This window comes from Durio zibethinus, chromosome 10 (genome assembly GCF_047325235.1).
Source record: "Durio zibethinus cultivar Kanyao isolate XHJ-2024 chromosome 10, ASM4732523v1, whole genome shotgun sequence".
Classification (NCBI taxonomy): Eukaryota; Viridiplantae; Streptophyta; class Magnoliopsida; order Malvales; family Malvaceae; genus Durio; species Durio zibethinus.
The window spans coordinates 13,879,117-13,896,285 of NC_143171.1; the positions used below are offsets into that span (position 1 = coordinate 13,879,117).

The window sequence follows — 17,169 nt, forward strand, 5'->3', positions numbered from 1 at the left end:
CTTGAATTAGTGACTTATTTTTATACTTTAATACTTGACTTTATTATTTTTTTCAATTTTCTTTAATCAATTATTTTATAGTAGTGATATTAGTATATTTTTATTAGAATCACTTTTTCTTTTTTAATTATCAGTATTTTAAAGACATTTTTCAACATACATATATCTATAACTTGTATTTTTAATTTTATTCAATTTTCAGAAAATATTGTAAATTAGAATTACCACCTACATGCTTCAATAGAGTATCACATAAAAATGGATAATATATGATGAGACTTGAATCTGAAACTAATATAATATCATATTAACATCATTCATTTTATTTAAAACAATAATAAAAAAAGGAAAACAATGATTTTTTATTTTTCTTTTCATTATTTTTTTCATTTTATTTTTTAGAAAATATTTTTTTAAAAAATTACAAAAAGGAAAAAAATAATTGAGATTTTTTTTTTTGTTTTCTCTCTTTTAATTTTTCCTTTAATTTTTTCTAAATATATATTTTTCATAAAATTTATAAAAATATAAAAAATATAAAATACCAATAAACAATAATCACCAATGAATTAATCATCACCTTCGTCAATAATAATAATAATAATAATAATAATAATAATAAATAAATAAATAAATAAAAGTTGTCCCCTATTGAATTTGCTGTTCACGTTACCAATGTTATCAAGAAAAAAATTGAGGGATAAATTTGAAAAGATAAAAAACTGAAGCTTTGTCCAGAAGCTTCTCTAATTTTTTTTTAAAATAATTTCATTTCATGCTTGCTCTGCTTCTTCTTCTTTTTCTTCATTGCTTTCTTTTGGTGCAGCAAATCCAATACCCAAAATGCCATCTTGCCCTTGAGCAGAATTCCCAGGATCATTGGAACCAAGCAGTGCTTAACCTGACACAAAACATAAGAAAGATGTTGTGTGAGATGGATGAAGAGCTTGACTCGCCGCGTTTACTCCATTCACCCCAACGCCGGAGTTAACTCGCCGTGTTTACTCAGAAAGAAAGATCCTTTTTTGTTTTATTCTCTTTTTCTCTTTTTTGTTTTCTATTTCTTAGATTTTTTGTTTGCTTCTGTAATTTTGCTTCGATTGGTGTCTGGTAATTATATGTGCAAGGGAAAATCTGGGCAACAAAGGTAAACTCTAAAATTTGGTAAACAGGCTGAAAATAATCCCAGCTGAGACAGGAGTAAGAGGAATCATAGCTGGCTGAAACCAAATTTCAGTTGCAATTGGTAAACAACATCACAATAATAATCCCACTGAAAAGAAACAATTATTTTTTATAGATCTTGAAACCTAAGAACTGTAATGCAATAAAAATTAGGAGTTTATAGGTCTTGAATTACTTTTTTTTATAATTTATTTTAATTAATCAAATCTTATTTGTTAATCGCATTATTTTGAATCTGTTATATGAAAAGCGGTTAGTTAAATTATGGGTGGAACTCTTATTGCATTATCTTTGTTTATGGAAATTCAGTTGTAAATATGTAAAATTTTTAGATTTGTTGCTGTGGGTTCTTGGAAATTTTAATTTTAATTGATATATTCTGTATCTGTTCACGTTATATTTGTTTAGGCATGTGTTCTACTTTGATCATTTTGAATTTTCTTGGTTTTATTTTTTTAAAAAAAAGGGGTATTTTGGTATTCCTGCAGAATTTTTTTTTTTAATTTGTTAAAATATAATGGATGATATACAAAATAAATCTGGCTAATTTTGTCCAGAATGTACCTTCTTCATTTAGGATATTGGGTTGATCAACCAAAAGTCGCTGAAGTGATTTGGGCCCCTTTTGGCAAATACGGTTCATCATATTCTATTATTATTTCATCAATTATAATTTCTAATTTACGTTGGATTCATATTTTTTTTTTTTTTAATGATTGAGAAGTAGACTGACAGATCAAGTCAAAAGATGGAAGAGCTGCAGTCTCAATAAAACAGCATGCCCGACATTAATGTTTCTTACCAATAATTTGGTAGGATATATAAAATATTAACAGTTGAACTTTCGTTAAATTTTTTTTATATTTAAAAATTTATCACCAAATTTATTTGCAAGGCAATAGAATTTAATTTGTTTTTTGAATCTAATGTTTAATACAAATTTTCATATAAAAGTATCATAATAGCTTGTGATTGGGTATATAAAAATGTCAAAGAATAATCAGTACTTGAAGTTAAGCTTAAATTTTTTACTGAAATTAAGCATATTAGATGTTGATTTATATCTCATAAGAGGAGAAATAATAACATAAAGCTGCTTGCAGATTACTATTTTCTGTCTTGATTACCAATTGTTAATTGGAGATTAGCTTGGGGGAGTCAGATTGGCAGTCACTCTCAATCATATTTTTGGGTGAAAAAGGTACTTGATCCTATTTTATATCATGAATTTGTCAGAGCTTGCTTGAAGCTTTAAACATGGAGTTACTCTAGTGTATTACAACTATGACATTCTATGCATTGCTTGCAAATGTAGAAATTTATGTCTTATGTATCATAATAATTACTTAATATAACATATATAATTTACATCTCAGTCATATCAAATCATTTTTTGCAGGCTGAGAAATGTGAAATAATTTGAAGTAAAGGAAAGGAAGACAGATGATCAAGAAAAAATAAAGCCTCACCAACCTTATTTGACTTTATTCAACTGAATCACCAAGTAAGCATGTGGACATGAGTGATGTTGTTTCCAAGCTTTATTCTTTTACAAACGAACTTCATCCAACTCACCTAAATCATGAAGGCCAAACTTTATGTGCTATTAAATAAACAAGTAACGATGTTTTCTTATGCTTAATAAACAATTTGCATTCTTAACAACATGCTCAATCATTGCATGACTAGATTGTGGTTCCTGATAGGAGCCAGTATGTTGACCAACAAACCCTGATGAGAGCAAGTTATGAAATTTATTTGTTGATGTGTTTATGTTAAATTTGAAAGATTTTCCTACTAGGGAGCTTCCTAGAAATATGTTACTTTTAGTGGATTGAAATTTGTTTCAAACAATTGTACCTGATATGAGGATGACAATAATGGGGATTTATAGTATCTTTCAAGCTGCCAATTCATCAATAGAGTAAGTCTTTATGTGTGGAGTTGAATGCTTATTGTGTTTTGACTCTCATCTTTTGCTTCTAATTGGAATTCTAATTTGATTTGATTTTATGCAGCCATAAAAGAGCAGTTGCAAATAGACAAACTTGTATAAGAAAAAAAAAAAAGGCTTCTTTTTTCACGTGTGTATCAGGTATATATGCCAATTTCATTTTTTTGGAAAACTATAATGCTTTACGTTAGAATAGTGTACTAGAGTTAATGGTTGTACAAAATTATTAACCCAATCTTTATAATTTGTTTAATATATATAAGTTCAATTTTGGTGATGTTTATAGTTTTGTTTAATATGTAAAAATGTCATAAATTTAATCTTATCTTAATCATAGACCCAGAGGGAAACCGGGCATCCTTCTAGTTCAATTTAAAAAAAAGTGAAAATAAATGCTTAAAAAGGAAGAATTGTTATATGACTATTTTGTGTTATTAAAATAATCTAGTAATAGTAAAATTTGTCCGTAATAGAGAAAGTTCCAAGTGAAGTGCTCGATTGATTGTCAAAAAAGGAAAATATCAGAACTTAAAAGGTTTTCATTTATTATTTAGAATAAATAAAAGATTAAAATCTTATAAATATATAAATAAAAACAAAAAAAAATCGTTTTGTTAAAAATTATTATTTTAAACTTTTTTTTTATTTTTTTTGTTTTCACAAAAAGTTTATAATATACAATCATATACAATAAATGGAAAATATTATAGAATTGCTCAAATAATTAAAAAGAACCATAATGCTCTTTACATGTGCAAAAAGTTAATAAGAAAAACAGTTACAATTTATTAAATATTAGATTTAATTTTTTTAAAACTTTTAAAATTTATAATATTTTGTGAGTATTAAAATTTTTTACTAAATTTATGTTATAATAAATATATTAAAAATAAAAAAATTTGAGAAAAAGCAATTAACCCTCAACATAGCAGGGTCAAATTCTAGTTAAAAATTTAAAATAATTCTACCAGGATGATATACCCGGGTTGTAATTACATGATAAGTGAAAAGCAATTACAACTCTAACATAAATTGTTTACTTTTTATTTATTACAAGGGATAGAAAAAGATATTTTTAGCACTTATTCTTTGTTTTATTACAAATAAAATATATCTTTATCAATAAAATTATTTAAATAAAATTAAATAAAGTATGTTATATATATTTTATACAATTTATTAATGTTTTTTCTAATTAATGATTTAATTAAGTATTTTAATGAAATAAATTTATTTTTAATAATTATGTTTTGGTTTTGACTGATAATTTTATTTCACTATTATGTTGTTATGATTGAAAGAATCTGAAAACATAAACACTAATATATTTTTTATCACATAAATATTAATATATTAAATTATAGAATAAAACACTAAAGATATGTTTTTTAAAATTAAAATTTTGAAAAATATATGATCAAAATTAATTTTCTAATAATTCAAATATATAATTTAAATATATATCTTTTTATCTTTTAAAATTAATCAAATAAATAAAAATATTTAAAATTTAGTAGTTCCAAAATTAATTTTATAATAATTTGCATATATATAATTTAAATATATATCTTTGATCTTCTAAATTAATTTTTTAATAATTTATGGTATTTATCAACTAAATAAAACTATTTAAAAATTATTAGTTATCCAAAATTAATTTTTTAATAATTTAGATATATACCTTTTTAAATTTAAAATATCAAATTTATTTTTATCTTAATAGATTTTAAAATAATCTTTTATTATTAAAAAAACCAAAATTTAATCTCTTGATAATTTATATTTTTCTTTTAAAAACAACTCATTTCTTTAACATAAAATTTATTTAGTATTTAGTTCTCCACCTTATTTTTCACCTTCTCTTTTTCTTGTATTATAAAGTATAAGCTACATAGGTATTTTTTTAAGTGTTTATGATATGTCATTTATCTTTTAGGTGTCTAGGTAGGAAATTTGTTTTAACTTTGATTTTTTTTCAATATATTACAAAGTGAAAATTTATAATAATAAAATTATAATAATATTTATTTTTATATTTTGTAGGTGTTGTACGTAAACTTTTTATTTTTACCTTTAACTTTTCACTCAATCAAATAATTTTTTCTCTCAATTCAGCTTTAACTTTTACCTTTTATTTTTTAACAATCATTTTATATCTACTTATAACCCACCTATGCTAAAGTCCTTTTTATTGTGATCTAAAAATAAACAGAAATTAATTATTATGAAAAATCCACTAGGCGAAGTTCCGTGAACAAATTATTTAAACCACATGCATATCTAAATTTTTCAATAAGATACAATCATATTTTTTGTTACTACACGTGCACTAATGGAAAGTTTTTAATTTTATAGTATGTATTAACAAAATAAAAATGCTTAAAAATTATTAGTTTTTCAAAAGTATTTTTTTAATAATTATATATAATCTAATATATATTTTTTATTAGATAAAATTAATTTTTTAATAATTTTATGGTATTTATAAAATAAAAAAAATATTTAAAAATTATTAGTTATCCAAAATTAATTTCTAATAATTTATATATAATTTAAATATATCTTTTTATCTTTTAAAATTAATCAAATAAATAAAAAATATTTAAAATTTTAAGTTATGCAAAATTAATTTTCTAATAATTTATTTATAATTAAAATATATATCTTTTTATCTTATAAAATTAGTTTACTTATAATTCTATGGTATTTATCAAATAAATAAAAGTATTAAAAATTACTAGTTATTCAAAATTAATTTTGTAATAATTTAGATGTATAATTTAAATATATATCTTTTATCTTTTAAAATTAATTTTTTAATAATTTGGATATCTATTTTTTAAAATTTAAAAATATCAAATTTAGTTTATTTTAACATATTTCATAATAATCTTTATTATTAAAAAAAAAATGAAATTTCATCTCTTGATAATTTATGTAATATATATCTTTTTATTTTGTGTTTAATTCTCCACTTTTGTTTGCACTTATTTTTTTCATGTATTACAAAGTGTAAGTTATATATCTATTTTTTTTCTTTTGTAGGTGTTTGTGATAGGTAATTTGTCTTTAACTTTGATTTTTCTTTTAGATATTATTAGGGCAAAAATGTTGGTGCTAAGCTTGGATTTTTTTTTTTTTTGAGGAGAGCTCAGAGATAAAAATAAGAAAGTTAAGAAAAAGATTGCCCCCTTACCTAAAGAAAGTGAGGAGGTTATTTATACTTGAAGGATTGGTGACTTGCCAGGTTGGCATGGGTAAGGTGTGCTCAGGTCAGTTTACCATGTTAGTTCGGCTCATCACGTCAACTCAAACCTAATGTCCAAAATAGCCTTGATCTAATAGTAGTTTGACTTTGTTTGCTAATTATTTAACTATAGTCGCGATTAATAGGTGGCTGACCTGAAGGCCTTTAGGTTGTTTAAGTTAGTTACCCAAGATTGAGGTGACACTTGATAGGTTTTATAATGAGATTCTAAATTTTGTTTTATCAATGGGATTTATATCGAAGTAAACTATATTAAGGTGATTTACACTGAGATAAATTTATACCGAGGTGATTTACATTGAAATGAATGTGCTGATGTGATTTTTATTGAAATAAGCTCTTTGTCGACTTGAGCCGAGCTCATCGTCAAGCTAAGCCTTCATAAAAGTAATTTTGCTAAGCTAAACTTTTTTGAAGGTATTTTTCCTTAGCTAAGCTTTCATGAGAGAAATTTGATTGAGCTAATCATTTATCAAGAAACTTAGTAGAACTGATCATTTATAAAGGTAATTTGGTCAAGTTAAGCTTTTTTGGTTGAACTAATCATTTATGAAAGAAATTTAGTAGAGTTGTTACATTATCTAGGAAATTTGGTTGAGTTGAGTATTTTTAGCTGACTTGAGCTTTTTTGATTGAGCTAATCTTTTGTTAAGGTAATGTGGTGAAACTGATACTTTATTAATGAAATTTACTCAAGCTTAGCTTTTTTGGCCAAGCCAGTAAAGCCAATACTTTATTAATGAAATTCGATCGAGTTGAGCTCTTTTAATCGAGTTAATCATTTATTAAAACTTTTTGGTTGAGTTGATCTACCAAGAAAATTCAAACAAGCTAAGCTTTTTTGGTTGAGTTGATCTTTTTTAGATAAGTTAATCCTTTATTAAGGCTTTTTGGTTAAGTTAAGCTATTTTGACTGAGTTATACTTTTACGAAGGTAATTTATTGATATGCACTCTTTTATTGAACTGAGTCTTTATATGAAAGTAATTTGTTTGGATGAGCTTTTTGGTCGAGGTGGTCGAGCTAAGCCTTTAAAAAAGTAATTTATGAGATAAGCTCTTTTATTTAGTTACATTTTTATGAAGGTAATTTACCTAGGTGAGCACTTTGGTCGAGATGGTCGAGTTAAGCTTTTATGAAAGTAATTTATTATGATGAACTCTTTAGTCAAGGTGGCCGAGTTAAGCTTTTGTGAAGGTAATTTTTCAAAATGAGCTCTTAGGTTAAGGTGGTTGAGCTAAGCTTTTATGAAGTTAATTTGTTGAGATGAGTTTTTTAGTCGAGCTGGGCTTTTATGAAGGCGATTTGTTGACCTAAGCTTTTTTGTTGAGTTAGGCCTTTGTGAAGGCAATTTATCGATATGAGCTTTTTCATTAAGTTGGGTTTTTATGAAAGCAATTTTGTCAATTTGAGCTCTTTGGTCGAGCTAAGTCTAAGCTTGAGATTTTTATCCGAATTAGACTTTTATGAAGGCAATTTGGTAGATTCGTGCTATTTGGATGAGCTAAGCTTAACTTGAGCTCTTTGGTCAAATTGGGCCTTTATTAAGGTAGTTTTATAGATTTATGCTCTTTGGTCGAATTGAGTTTGAGCTTGAGCTCTTTAGTCAAACTAGGCTTTTATGAAGGTAATTTTGTAAATTTGTGCTCTTTGGTTGAGCTGAGTTTGAGCTTTAGCTCTTTAGCTAAATTGGGCTTTTATGAAGGTGTTCTAACGTATAGATCCATGAACTCATCTTTAGATATAAACTTTAGTAGTCGCCACTAGTCTTTTTTATTTTGGGTGCAATTGGCCACTTAATTGAATCTATCTTATTTTAAAGAGAGGTTTTAAGCATGATTTAGGTATCTTTAAATGATAGATTCTATTATATGAAACCATATTTTAGATTCGAGAATACAATGATACATAAGGAAGGTTATAACACCCTCACAGTGTCTATCCAAAGGATGATACAGGTTTAATTTCAAGTTATCTAAGCATTAAAATATATTTATAATTTACCAAATAATTTTAATATTGAAAGATTTTCTTAAATTACCTCAATATGTTGGTAATAATTTAAAAATATTTTCTTACCTTAATAGTATTTAAGGAGACTATTTGTCACATTTTAGTGCAATATGTTGGTATCTGGTTGGTTTTAAAGAAACATGCAGACCTTTTGTTAATGAAATAATGCATTTTGGTTTGCCTTAAAAGTAAAAAAAGATATTTTTTTTCTTTTGATTTCAAACTTTCACTCTTATTTTACCTTTGGTTTTTTGTCGCCCTTTTCTCTTAAGAAAAATTTGACAGTTGAAAATTGGATAGTGTCACCCAAAAACTTAAAACTTGTTGGAAACTTCGATTGAAAAACTCATAAAAACCCAGGAAAACCCAGAAAAACCCATATTTCCCAACAAAGTTCAGCCAATTCATAGAAAATAATAAATATAAGAAAGATCCCAAATTCAGATTAACCAAAAAAAATTCCTATCCAAAAATCCAAGACTCTAGAAAGCCTAAAAACCCAAAATTAAAAAAAAAATAGCAAACTTCTAACAAAAATGAAACCCTAACTGCTTGTTTAATTTTTGTATTATTTTCCCGTAATCACTGTCCCTTTTTCTATTTGTGTTTGAATGATTTATATAGGGGTTAATTCCCTCTAATTCTAGAAAGAATAATTCACTTAAATCCCTAAATTGAGGATGATTTGATCTTATGTAACTTGGGTTTGACTTTCCTAAAATCATTCAATCCAAGAATATGCCATTATTTCCCTTGCAAAATCGATGATTTTTCCTGATTGATTTCTAGGACGAGATCTCAAGCATTTGTTTTAATTTTTTATTTATGTTTTATTAAAGTAAAAATAAAACTAAAAAAACTATCAATAAAAGCTACTACTAGCCAAAGCCTAAACTCAAGTGGAAAAACCAATAGAACCATTTACTAGGCCCAAAACCCAAATAAAGTTATCTGCTGGGCTTAAAGCTCTAATACCAATTGGATGGGTCTGTTCAAAATCTAAAAGATCTAATAAATATTTCAATGGCCCCAATGATCCAAATGACTTATACCCGAATAAGCTAAACATCTAGATCATTCGATTTAAAACCTAAGACAAAATATGATGTCTATAGTTATCTCCCTTTGCACATTTTTATGAAACAAAAATGATGCAAAAACATAGGCAATCATTGCATTTGGTTCAACTCAAGGAATTTTAAAAGAATCTTTTAAAAAAAGGCATGCAACTTTTGGAAAATTTTAAAGAACTCCTCTAAATGAAGACATAAAACTTAAAAACTTCATATAACTCTTCTAAATATAGGCTTAACAAAATGGACTCCTCTATACAGAGGCTAAACAACTTTAAATTAAAAAATGGACTCTTCTATACAAAGGCTCAAAAATTTTAAGAAATGGGCTCCTTTATACAAGGGCTAAACAACTTTAAATTAAAAAATGGACTCTGTTATACAAAGGCTAAAAAACTTTAAAATAGAATCCTCTAACCAGAGGCTCAAAGATTTTTAAAACAGAAAATGGGCTTTTCTGACTAGAGGTTCACAAACTTAAGAAAAATCTTTCTTTGATGATTAAAAAAACTTACCTCAGAAGTTTTTTCTCCATCGAGAATTTGAAGTCTTTGCACTCTCATTCTCCATGTTGGATCTTGTGACATCTTTATTTTAAATAAATGCAATGCATATCCCTATATGCAATGCATGTAACGTAAATGATAATTAATGAATTTTCATTATGGTATATAGATTCTTAAGACTTTTTTTTTTGAATTCCAAACTCTTTAACTCTTTAGCAATGGGAACAAAATCAACTCCATTTTTTATAATTCAAAATAAGTACCCATCGTCTTCATAAGAGGAATTTTCTTTCTTTTTTTTTTTTTTTTAGAATCAATGTCCTTACTAGGCTTTGAAGATTTCATCTTTTGCCTTTGTTTTTTCAACTTCTCCAAATTAATGTACAATTTTTCAGGATATCATTCAATTATCAATCATTATCTCAATTTCAAGTATGTAAAATGCAAATCATACATATTATTCTATTCATTATAAGGCATTTAAAAGGAATAAAAAAGGCAAAGATTAAAAATGAGATATAAACAATGGAATAAAATGAATATCCTTTATTTGGGAAATAAACAAAATTACAAATAATGACTATTTGGGACAATTTTGGCAATTAGACATGGTAAAAATATATAATGATGGCTATTTAGGATAACAATGTCCCAAGATGAACAATTAGATAATCATGACAACATATCTCGAATTTTTTTCAAAAACTCAATTATACAGTGTCTTCAACATTTCAAAGCTTTTTAAAATATACTACCCTTCATATTGGTGCACTTCCTAAATGTTGTAATACTCTTCTTATCCAAGTCACTTTTATAGGATTTTAATTTAGATAAACCCCTTTTCAATTTAAATCACCCTTTTAATTTGAATCTTTCTTTATTTTGTCTTTTTTTTAAGCAAAGTACTTCTACACAGCATCATAATTTATAGGATTGAGAAGATCATTTTCATCTATCTTCGTTAAGATTAATGCTTCTCTCAAAAAAATCTTTTTTTATGACATATGACCTTTCCCAGTTTGGGATCCACTTTTCTTTGTTATTATATTGATATGGGAGAATTCATTTCAAAACTAATTCCCTTTCCTAAAATTGATAAGGTTGGACTTTCTTGCTATGAGCTTTCATCATTTTTTATGATATAATTGACCATGGCACAGAGCTACCAGCCTTTTCTCTTTAATGAAGCATTGGAGGATCTGACAAGTATTGTTTAATCTTATCAAAAGCCTTTTGACATTCTTCATTCCACTTATTAGGATTGCTTTTTTTAAAGAGCTTAAAGATGGGATCATATTTGAAGGTAAGTTGGGAAATAATCGAGAGATGTAATTCAATTTACCTAAAAAACTTTGGATTTCTTTTGATGTGTTTTGAAGAGATAGATTTTGGTTGGCATGTATCTTTGTCTAAATCAACTTCAATATCTTTTTCACTAACCATAAAGCTTAGCAATTTCCCTAACTTAGCTTCGAATGTACATTTGGATGGATTTAGCTTGAGCTAGAACTTTCTTAACCTCTTAAACAACTTTTTGAGGTTAGCTACGTGATTGTCTCTTTTACAGGATTTTATGATCATATCATTTACATACACTTCAATCTCCTCATGCATTATGTCATGGAAAAGTATCACTATAGCCTTTTGATAAGTTACCTTAGCATTCTTAAATCTAAAAGGCATAATCTTATAACAAAAGGTACACTACATGATTATGAAAATAGTTTTTTCCATATTATTTTGGGCCATTTTTATTTGGTTATATCCTGAGAATTCATCCATGAAAGAAAACAAAGATTGCCTAGTCATATTATCTATCAATGTATCACTGTGAAGTAGAGAGAAACTATCTTTTAGGCTAGTTTTATTCAAATTAGGATAATTAATGCACATTCATACTTTTTTATCTTTCTTAAAGACAGGTACTATGTTAGCTGTACACTATGGATATTTGGCCATTTGTAGAAAGCCTGCATCAAACTATTTTTTTATTTTTTTTTAATTTTGAATAGCATTTTAGGCTTCATCTTTCTCAATTTTTCTTGGATTAGGCTACATTCTGACTTCAAGGGTAACCTATGTTCTACTATTTCAAAGCTAAGCCCGGACATATCCTAATGGGACTAAGCAAACACATTTATAAACTCTTGTAGCAGATCTTTTAACCTTTGTCTATCAACCAATTGAAGCAATGTGCCTATTTTAACCTCTTTTTATTCTCATCATCCTTTAAATTTATCCTCTCAGTGACTTTTTGATGAAGGTTAATAGATTTATTCTATTGTTCAATCAATCTTATTAGGTCTAGAGACAAAATGTATTTATTAGTGTCATCTTCTATGTCAAGTTCATTAGTATTAATTGAGTTTTCAAAATTAAATCCTTGATTGTTATCATTATTATTTTCAAATTCACTTAAGAACTTGAAATTGAATGAAATAAGAAGTATTGGCAAAATGCTTTGGTTGGAAGGAAAATGATAATTGAAAATAATAGAAGAAATGAATGAAAATGCATATTCTTACTCTTTTATTGAAATATAAATGATAAGTGGCCTATACATGAAAGACCATCCTAATGCTTTTACGCATAAGCAATTGGGAGTTATAATTACATTGGATAGGTATCAAGGACAATAAGTAACTTGATGACACTTCAATTTTTCAGCTTAAAGCTTGGTGGACATGGATAGACCAACACCTTTTCCTTTTGGACTTTTTTTCTTCTTCACCTATCATTTGAATAGACAATTCGACGAAAGCTTCATCTATGCTAAATTATTTCCCAACAGCTTTTTTTGATTTTGAATACATATATCCTCTTAGCATGAAGGTTTCATACAAGTGTGGAATGACCATTGGCACACTTTTCATTATCTTTTTTTTTCTTCTGTTATCTTGCATCCTCTTCATTTTTCATTCCTCACCCTCATATCCTAGGCCTAGTTTTTCACTATTGTCCTTTATCATTAGTGGCTTTTTTATTCATTATAGATTTTTACCCAGTTTAGCTCTAGGATACCAGTCTTTATTGACAAGCTAACTAACCACGATCTTAGTAAAATTAGGTTGGTATAATTTATACCCCTCACCACAATATTGACAAGCTCAAAAGATCGATAAAAACGCTTTAATGATTCTTCTGTAGCTTTTACATAGGGAGCATTTATAGATTGAGTCACCGATAAATTTTCTTTTCTAGCCACAATCACAAGTTGACCCTTCACATTGAACTTGACTTTTTGGTGTAAGAAGTAGGGAACAACACCTATATGTGAATCCATGGCTTTCCTAGCAAACAATTATAAGAAGAGGATATATCTATAACTTAAAATTTTACACAAAATGTAGAAGGCCCAATCTGTAAAGGCATCTTAATTTCTTTCAATATCTTATGCCTAGTCTCATCAAAAGCTTGGACAATCATATGGTTGCATTTTATATGGGACATATCAATGGGTAGCCTTGCTAAGGTGGATATATGCATAACATTAATATTAGAACCATTGTCAATAAGCACTTTGCCTATAATGTGATTCTTGCATTTAATAGTAATATACAAAGCTTTTGTGCTTCTTTTTCCTTCTGGTGGGATCTCATCATCATTGAAGGCTATATAATGTGGCACTATCAGATTCCCTACCAAATGGTTCACATACTCTACTAACAATATATGCGTCACATAAGCCTAAATTAACACCTTTAATAAAAAGTTGCAATGTGGTTTCAAATTCAATAACAGTGATAATAAAAAGATCCTAGCCGACATCTTGTTTAACTGGTCCACTGATTGCATTAAAAATTTAGCTTTTTCATACTCATTTTTAGTGTAATTTAATTCATATTTTGGCTTGTTCCTTTTGATTTTTGGCAAAATTACGTATAAATACAAATTTATCTCATGTGTAGGTACAAATAGAGAAAATGAGAAATTTTGGACAATTAGGACACATATTAAAGGATTTATTGTGGTAAATGCTAGCAAAGGTTACAACTAATGTAATTATGCTTCATTGCTATTAAAGGAGTTCTTTTTACCCTTTTTTTCTATAACTTCTTAATCTTAAATGAATTTCATGGAACCATATTTCAAGTCTCAATTCTTATAATTATCATTTAGAATTATCTTCCTTAGGTCAATTATGCATTAATACCTTTTTAAGATCTTAATACATGCATGAAAGGTAATGTACGCATTAGTGAGTTGGAAGTTAATTTTTATGTGGTAAATTTTCATTTTTTTTCAAGCATTATAATGCATAAATTTTCCCTTTTATGACTTGAATTTTGGCAGAAAAATTAAAGAACAAATGGATGCATTTAATGCATAAACAAGGAAACAAGGATGCAAGCTTACATATTGGAAGTTGGCCATGTAACCAATGCACTTTGGTGCCATCTTTTGAAGATTTAAATGAGGTTTTCAAAAGCCCAAGAGCTAGCACTTTGGAGAACTCATATTGGCTAGAAAGCAGACTTTTTAGTGTGGCAAAAATGCATGAAGAGAAGCTTGGAAACCAATGAAGAGTTTTAAAGCCAAACAGTTATGCACCAAGTGCAAAAGCAAGGAAAAAAGAAGTCTCTAAAAGCGCACCTCATTGTAGATATTTTGGAGAGATTTTTTTGGGCTCCTTTCATCACTCACTTGTCTATTAATAGAAGTGAAGCAAACCATTTTAGAAAGACTTTAGTTTAGGATTTTATTCTTCTTGTTCTTTAATTTATGCATTTTCTTTTATTTTATTTTATTTTCTTAGCAACTAAACCACCCTTGATTTTTATGTTTTTCTATTGATTTTGATTGTACTTTTACATTTTGTTAAGTATTTTTTAGTGCTTTTTACAATTTTGGCAATGAAATTTCAAATTTGGTTGATTTCTAGCTCAAATCTTCAAGTTTTCTTGTTGATTTCAAATCTGTTTCTACATTTATGCACTTGACCTAGTTGCAATATTTTAATCAGAGCTCAATAATTTTGTACTTTTTTTGTTCTAATTTTTTTTTACAATGTTGTAACTCATTATGCTTCAACATAGTAAAAAATTAATATCAAATTTATTTTCAATCAATACAGTTAATTCTTGCAAGTTAAGGTTAAAATCCTAGAGGAAATGAAGATTAGGTGTGCAATTCAAGATGGAGCCTAGTTTTCTCTCTCTAGGTGATTTGTTTACTCCTTTAAGCCTTTGATCTCTTAGATTTACTTTTTATCTTGCTTATTTTGATTTTGTTGCAATTTATTTCATGTTTTTGATGGCTGTTTGGATTAATTTTGTGGATCATGCTATGTTTTCTACTTATTTGCATACTGTTTGGATTCTTAGTTTGTTGAGTGATTTTTTTCTTCTTTTGTTGCAAATTTTTTGTTAGATTTTGTAGCAAACTTGTTGATTTAGCTTTCTTTAACTCAATTTTAGTTCACTCTTTTTATAAAATTCTAGATCTGAAATTTTCTCCATTGAATCAGTAGTTAACGAGCTGAAATTAGTTTTTGTTTTGCACTTTTACTTGTTGATGCTTGTAATTCCTTTTAATTTTTGTTCTCCAATTTAGTTTCTCACATTGTTCTTGTAATATATTGTTAATTTTCAGTTCATATTCATTTGATTTTGCATGAATAAAACCCAAATTCCAATTTGAAATTCTAGTTTCCAAAGTTTGTTATACTTTTGATTTTCATGTTCGAGCTTAGATTTTGCAACTTTTTTATTGCTTGCATTTCAAATCTATTTTTTTCTTTAAATCATGTTTAGTTCATTGCATTTCAATTTATCTACTATTTTTGTACTTTATTTTACTTAGTTTACATTTTGTAATTTTACACCATACTATACATGTGTTACATGCTTTGGTTGATTTTATTTTTTAGTTAGTTTAATGCCATGTCTTTCTTTGTGTGATTGACTGAATTTAGAAGGGTATGGGGATAATAGGTACTTAGGAATGTCTTTAACTAATCATCGTGGGATCAATATTTAGGCTTTTTAGCTTATATTATTACTTGAACAGTCTGTGCGCTTGCAGTTTTGTTGAATCATCCACCATAGAATACTCATTGTGCTTTACTAGCTTCAAGAATTGGTAGGCCTCATTCTCAGACACTGATCTTGAATTATCTTTTTTTGGAATTAGTGTCAGCTTAACTTACTTTTCCATATTATTGCTTTCTTTTGTTTTGCCTTTTTCAGCATCTTTGGAGTATAACAGCTCCCACTTCTGGTTATGCCACCTATACCAGTTATGTTGGTGGCGTCTAGCTTAGGATGGTCTCTTCCTACCTTTGAATTGTCACATCACAGCCATACCTTTATATCATAGCCTTTTTATCCTTATAAGGGAATAGACTTGGGACTTTTGGGGTCATTAGTTTGGGAATAAGCTTATCTATGATTGATTTTTTCTTTTCACCACAATAAATGGTTATTGGCTTTGGCATCCACTTTGACTTATTGGTCATAGACACTTCAGCACTTTTCGAAGCCTCTGTCTCCATATACAGCTCAATTTGATAAGAATCCAACAATTTTTGTACCTTTTCATAGAATTGATTGCAAGTCTTAATAAAATGACTTGAAGCCCTATTATAGTACTTACAAATTTGGTTTACGACACATTTCTAATGATAAGTATGTGGATCCGTTAATTGTACCATCCTAGCATCATGTAGAGCATCATATAATTGACTAAATGGAATCTTAATCTCCTCCACCCTCTTTTTCATACAACATTCCCTATCTTCATTCAAAGCATTTACTATATGATTGGGTAATAGATTATCGTTGACATTGGGCTTTGTTTTCCCACTAGTATCAAAATTAAACAACTCATCTTAGATTAAATTTAGCATTTTGTGTTTCAAAGCAAGGTAATTTTTAGTGGAATGCCCTATGATTCTATAATGGTAATCGTAATGAGCAGATAGATTGTACCATTTAAGATAAGGGGGCTTAAGTGGCTTTATAAGAAAAAGAGCAATTAAATGATTGTTGTAAAGTTTTTGGTACAGTTTTATATAGGTAATAGGAATGGGATCGAAAGTGGGCTTTTCTTAATTGTTTCATGGTTCTCTTGGACCATTTATTGGGTTGGATGGGCGTATAGAGGGTTTTGCAATCGGAGAGGTGTTAGGGTTGTATGTGTTGGTAGGTGGTTTGAACGTTGGTTGATAGG

At 27.5% G+C, this 17,169-nt stretch overlaps 1 long non-coding RNA gene across 1 annotated transcript; it reads left to right on the plus strand.

The window, feature by feature from the left end:
• The first annotated feature begins 685 nt into the window (after positions 1 to 685).
• LOC149516431 (uncharacterized) lies at positions 686 to 3,416 on the plus strand. Its single transcript, XR_016345967.1, has 2 exons — positions 686 to 2,386; positions 2,585 to 3,416. It is a non-coding gene; the product is annotated as an uncharacterized LOC149516431 (long non-coding RNA).
• The last annotated feature ends 13,753 nt before the right edge of the window (positions 3,417 to 17,169 follow it).